Source organism: Diadema antillarum, unplaced genomic scaffold (assembly GCF_040938485.1).
Source record: "Diadema antillarum isolate AM-2024a unplaced genomic scaffold, OU_Dant_1.0 seq00000288_RagTag, whole genome shotgun sequence".
In the NCBI taxonomy this organism is placed as follows: Eukaryota; Metazoa; Echinodermata; class Echinoidea; order Diadematoida; family Diadematidae; genus Diadema; species Diadema antillarum.
The window spans coordinates 600,210-607,444 of record NW_027271315.1 but is presented as its reverse complement, the minus strand read 5'-3'; positions in this window follow the sequence as shown (position 1 = coordinate 607,444).

The window sequence follows — 7,235 nt, the reverse complement described above, 5'->3', positions numbered from 1 at the left end:
AGTGTCGAACTCGTGGCCTGTGTGACTCGTGGGTGTCGGTCTAATGGGATGACCCCCGCCAATTGGTGTGTGTCCTGTCCTAAATTTCTTATTGTTTTCTATCCTATACGTTTTTTCCTATTTAAATGTTATTTCCTGTTATTTATCATGCTACTATTTCAATGTGAATGCATGTGATATACGTGGGTAGCGGTACGTTTTAAGGTATGTGTGTGTGTGTGTGGGGGGGGGGGGGGGGTGGGGGAAGGGCTCCGGCCACGGAGGTTAGGGGTGTGCTCGTGGCTGGTTTGGTCAAGGATAAATAACGTTTCACGAGTGATAGTGGGTGGCAACAACGCACCTTTGTAAATGAGAAGAGGCGAGGTCGTAATTGTCTTTATGACATTTCCATAAATTATAGGTTGTAAAGGATAATATCTGACAAACGTATTTTGGGGCCACAATTCAGCAACTCAACCCAGGTCCCTTCCAAAGTCACCGTCGTTTGCAAGGTTGTTACAAGTCTATATATACGATAATTAGTTTTATGTAAACGGACCGATTACTTTTTTCTTTGTAATACTATATTCGATTATTTTTTCAATCACAATTCAAATTAAAACATAATAGATGTTTTTGGAAGATACATGTTAATTAAGGTCACTCTGAGATCTGTAGTGCGATTATATCATAACCTCCATTTGATCCAATTATAATGATCCTAATACAGTATCAGTATTTTGTGAATATGAATCAAAACCTCAACCATATTCTGTTCGTTTGATATCTGGCCTACTCGATATGCAAATACCAATTTGATTGTGGAATAATCATAGCACTTAAATGTCTGTTTTCTCTGTGGGATTATAAGATATGAACAATAGCAATGGTATTGCAAAGTATACCATGAGCCCGTTTATTATTCCCCCGTGGACAACTATTTCAGGAAAATATATATCACCCTTCCTATCCACAGGAGAGAAAAATTCATAGAGAAAAACACATGAATGGGAGACTTAAAGGAAATCCTCCTTAGTAGATTTGTCTCCAGGATACGCGCTTTCAAAGATAACGAGATATCAAACAGAAATAAGAGGTTGTGTGACGAGCGTACGGATTATTATCGAAGGGGGAAAAAAGATATGGATAAACTCCTAGATACGAAGGTGACCTAGCGCTATAGGCCGCTCGCAATGAAGTGAAATATTCATTGCAGATAACAAATGACAATCTCGTATGATGCTGATGTGAGATCCCTCAAAATACTATCAGAAAACAGGATTCTTCAGGAAATGACGGATTTGACAGTCATTGAAAGCTACAGCTTTCGTAGTCACGTGCGTCATTTGTATTTATGATTGCCTGTTATTGGTCCTTTGTTAAGATTCAAATGTTTATTGCAAAGGAAACTTAAAAAAGATCTGTCACCAAAAGCTTACAAGTTTGTAGTAAATCCCCTCAATATGTGAATTTGTATGTATAGAGTTTGCTTTTAATTTGTGAGGGAAACGCATATAATGCTTAAGGTGTCAGGAAATCGATGCAAGAACCTTGAAGTTCGTGCCCCCCCCCCCCCACCCCAACAAAAAGCATGGTGAACGTAATTATTGCTGATGTGTTTGATTGAGTTTTTGATTGAGTTTTTTGATTGATTGCTTATACTTTAATTTGCTTTATCTATAGAAGGCAGTGAATACTGCGACCAGCGACCAGGTGTAAATCCCTCCGAAGGACTATACATTTAGAGAAAAATGAGGATAATTTAACTTCTCGCCTGAGGATTCGAACCAGAAACCCTAAGATGGACTACCACTTGAGCTACAACCCTTCTCCCAGTACTGCATTCGGTAGTCCCAATTGCGATACTTATTGCATTTTGCTCTCCAAGACTTGCTTGGGCTAGATTTTGCTCACACGGGGGTTACCATGGTTGCTGGAAAATTGCGTCAAATATAATTTGGTAATCGTTGATTGGTTTCCCCGTCCCTGCCTATCACTACATCCCTCCCCCAGGCCCCCCATCCCCACCCTATCTCTCACTGCTATCACGATGTCATGCACACCCCCTCCAATATTCCAGAATCATCTCTCCCTTGCGCCGAAGTGGTTTGGTTAACTTTCTCACTACTTGATATCATTAAACTCCGATTTGTTAAACTCCAAATTAAGACTCCTCCCCCCCCCCCCCACTCTTCACGGCCATTCTCTACGATTACACGTCACATCGGTACTAACCGCATCTTACTGATTTCCCAAAAAGAAATGCCCAGAGGGCATTATTAGATTGATGCAGTCATAGGTACTTTTTTTTTAAATCTGAGATTCCGCTGAGCCGTCTTCAATCATTTTTCGCAAGTCACCTGTTGTTGCCAGTGGAAATCCCAACAGAGTAATCATAAGAGAAACAAAAGCAGAAAATAATATAAAAACAATAACAATGATAATAATGATAATAATAATAATGATAATTACAATTATAATAGTGCTAATTATATAATGATAATAATAATAACAATAATATGAATAATAATAATAATAATAACAATAATAATTCGCACTTCATGGATGACGGGTATATTGTATATCGCATCAGAAAACACTACTTTGGCACACACTTTAGTGCGCGCATGCAAACCTCAAATACGCGCTGCCTGAACTCCCAAGTTCATTGACCCTACCTGCCAAAATATCAAAAATCCTTCATAAATTCCCCCAAAATTCTCGGATCACTACCAAAAGTTAATCGTTTGTTACTTGTGTCATTCTCAACCTTTCCTGCAAGTTTCATTCCAATCTGTTTACTACTTTTGAGTTATTTTGCACACGGACAAACTAAATAGCAAACGAACAAACGAACAAACAAACCAACGGTAACAAAAACATAACCCCCTCCCTTGGCGGAGGTAATGATAATAATAATAATAATAATAATAATAATAATAATAACAATAATAATTATAATAAATTCGCACTTCACGGATGACGGGTATGATATTATTGTATATCGCATCAGAAAACAAAGTGGGTTGACTTTGATACACTCTGTTCATACGTCACAGTTTCAATCCATTTATTCTTTTTCACTTTTTTGTTGTTTGGCTACTGGCGTTTGATAGCGCAACAGCCGCCTATCATATACTGTAAACATTCCAGGTGTTTAAGTAGCAATCTTGACAATAGTTATCATAAAACGGGGCTCAAAGCCATAATTGATTCGCACGTATACATTTGGTGTATGATGTGTTTATAGTAAATCTTAGTTTTAAAATGTATTTTTGTACTTTCGTTATAATGTACATGAGATAGAGCTGTCAATCATGACAGAGTATTATTTTTGTGACTTCATTTTACGTGTAAACAATGCATGTACATATACACGTGGCTATATACATGAATGTAGTCATGTAATAATTATCGTTTACATATCTGTTTAACTGTGCTGTATCAATCAACTTCGTGTCCCGTTGTTTCTCAGAGTTCAAACTGTGTGGTTTGTATGGTGAAATTTTGTGCATGATCACGCAGTACAAGTTTATCAACAATAATATTGTGTTTTAATGCTGGAAGTGAATGACCGAAGAATCAAAATGAAATGTTGTAATTATTAATTTGCGTCAATTAGAAGTGTACAAGTTATCTTTATAATACACAAGTGTATTGCCTCGGTTACTAGTACGTGATCACATATGCCTATACACGTCAGTCACAGGATTGGAAGTTCTTTTGTGCAGCACTCTTTTATCATCTGATCATAGTTTTACACACATTAAGCTCACACACACACACACACACGCACTCACTATCTCTCAACCCTTCCCCCTCTCTCTCCCTCTCTTTCTCTTCCATTCTCTCTTTCTTTCTGTATCTAGTCTCTCCACCTCTTTCCTATAGAATACTCGTACATAACTCTCTCGTGCATCTCATATGCTAATACTCACAAATAATTATACAATATGCATATTGTTTGAAGATGTATTTTGCTGTGTTCGAATTGATCCGTGAAGTCGGTGTTAATAGAACACATCTGACTTTGAGCATACCTCATGTTCAAAAACTTCTCTTCGAAATTATTTTTGGTATTAGCTATCACGCTTGATTATATACAACAGCGGACAGCAGCACGGTCTTGTTGACACTCACAACACGCATCTGTGAATGACACAGAAATGTTTGAATTAAAGTTCAATTAATTATGCTCTGTTGTTTGTTAATTCATTTTGCAGCTATCGTTGCTTCACCAAATGGTATTTCCCGTTGGTGCTCATTCAGTATAAGTGCCCCCTCTCCAGAACATGACTGGTTATCATAAGCAAGATTGGACTCTCTGCAGGGTTTTTTTGTGCAATTCTAATTCATGTTCAAGTTGACATATCAAAATGAACCTAAAAGAAATGTTGAAATTTATTCACAATCGGAAATGTTATAACAAAGCCATGGAATTCAAAGTTCTGCATTTTTCCGGTTTTTTTTTTCTTCTAAATCCAACAAGCATTGATCACAACCACATAATTACGCAAATTAGAATACGTCATGACTTCATCGCCTCACAATCAACTCTCTGACTTTGACGTATATAAAGACACAATTCAAGCATTTATCAAAATCGGGTTTTGGTTTTGTCTCAAGAAATTAAACGTTTGTTTGTTTGTATGTTTGTTTATTTGTTTATTTGTTTGTTTGTTTGTTTGTTTGTTTGTTTTCATTGTTGGGTTATACGGCACAGCTATATTGGTGGGAAAGATTCAAATAGTAACCTTGCATGATGTCATGTCAACATGAACAAAATAAAATAGGCCTAGATTTGTGTGGAGGTTGATAGAAAACTAATCAGGAAATGACATCATCACTTCATCTAATTTGCATATTTGATTGATACTGATGCCAGTGTTTCGTAAAAAGATGTACAACTAATGCAATCACTGTCTTATTTATGTCCGGTTCTAATCAGGTTTATTGGTTCGATTTAGCTTTCTCTTCTACAGCCAACTTTACCGTATTACAGCGGGAAATGCACTTAACATGAATTATATACGATTATCTTACAGGGAAGGATAACTTTGTAAACGTGGTCATGTCCGGCCGCAAAAAAAAAAAAAAAAAAAAAATGTTTTATCTTGTATCGCCATGTCTGCGTGTTTGTTGGAAGAATAGACAAGAGGTGAGGATGGCCCACTTAGATATCCTTAATTTTATTTTAAAGAGGTTGAATAATTTGCCCCCCCCCCACCAAAAAAGTCAACATATAAACCACAGTGACACTAATGAAGTCTTAAAGCTGATAAAGACTAAGTTAAAACAAAGAAAAAGAGACTTATCAAAGCATGATTTTTTTTTCTGTTGGCTATACGGAAATACCCCCCCCCCAAAAAAAAGAAAACGCACACACAGACACACGCATATATATATACGTATATGTATATATATATATATATATATATATATATATATATATACATATATATATATATTTAACGGAATTATGAAAATACGCAAGATCTCAATAGAATACACCTTTCATTCCTTGTAATCATATCGCATTTTACACATAAGACAACAATTGCAATGTGATGCTCAAGCGCAGTTTCTTCGATTTTCATACATCTTTTGAATCCTTGTAAGTTTTTGATGAATATAGTGGTCCACTGTGACGACGTGCTTTTGCTCTATAGATTCATTTATATACGATACTGTTTTGCGTTAGAAAAAAAGAGATATCAGGATATTTATATTCAGTTTCATTTTGTCCGAACAATAATAAACGAGATTTCAGAGGAAAATCTGTGAGTGTTCTTTTCTCGGGAGCAAAGGATTTTAAAACAATTGAAAGAGAGAAGAAGAGAGAGAACTGACAGAGAAAGACGGAGGAACAGGGAGAGAGAGAGAAATTAGCGGATGTGTTTGTGTGTTCATTACAATAGCATAAACAGACATATAGTATCACATATACAAAGGTTATGTGTGTGTGTGTGTGTGTGTGTGTGTATGGATGGTGGTGTGTTTAAGGGATGAATTTGTTGTGTATCTGTGTCTTGATTGAATGCATGTTTTCATTACAACAAATTCATTCATTTCATTTTATTTCATTTCCAACAAAAATATAAAGTACAATATAGCATTGGTTAACAACTCGCCTTTTACAATATTAAATACAAAACATAGTTTAAGGAAATGTATAGGCCAACTGTAACTAAGTCTTATCAAGGAAAAATGTCGGAAATGGAGCGAGCTGCTAAAAAGTAGTCCCCTCATGAGCAGTAAATAATAGTGATTGGCAAACGAAACGATAAGACAAATGCGTTCGATCACCTATGTTATATACCAGTAATTTTTTTTTTTCATATAACATGACATTTTCCTAGGGCAATAATGGCCCAGGGGCGTCGATCGGGGGGTTGATATGCCCCCCCCCCCCCCCCATGTGAATATTTTTCGTTCTTTATTGATTGAAAATTGTCCAAATGTTTCACCCAAAGTGTGCACATCGTTGAATTTCAGTTTTGAAAATGAAAAATCACACCCGCGCGGGAGGATCCCCTCCCACACCCTCCCCTCTTTCATATAGTGTTTAGTACTCTCATTCTGATAGACATGATATAATTCAAATTATCAAAATGCCAATTTCCTATAAATGGCATTTAAAGAGCATCACATTTTCGATGCTTTTCATATCTTTCAAGAAATTTATAGGGGATTATCCTTAAGTGTCAGATCTATTCACGATCCGTGTAGTGAGTACAAAAAAAAAAAGCCTTTTTAAAGGGGATGGCTAGTAAACTGATCAGTGGGAATGCTGGGGGATGATTGTTCCAATCCTTGTGGGATTCATATTAGAGTACATTATAGCTATTGTTGTGTGAAAATTATTTGCTTCAGAATGGTCTCATATTCAAGTACTGTGCAGTTTAATGTTTCCAGGTTAGCATGCCTGTACAGTGACGGGGCGATCGTTAACGGGCTGTTAACGATCGCCTCGTCACTGTACAGGCATGCTTACCTGGAAACATTAAACTGCACATTACTTGAATATGAGACCATTTTGAAGCAAATAATTTTCACACAACAATAGATATATAACGTACTCTTGAATGAATCCCACAAGGATTGTAACAATCATCCCCCAGCATTCCCACTGATTCCCACTGATCAGTTACTAGCCATCCCATTTAAGCAATCAAAAAGCGTGTACGATAATTGCCCCTCCTAGTGATAACTAATGAATGCAAAGTGGTCAGACCCACAGGCTTTAACAAAAGATT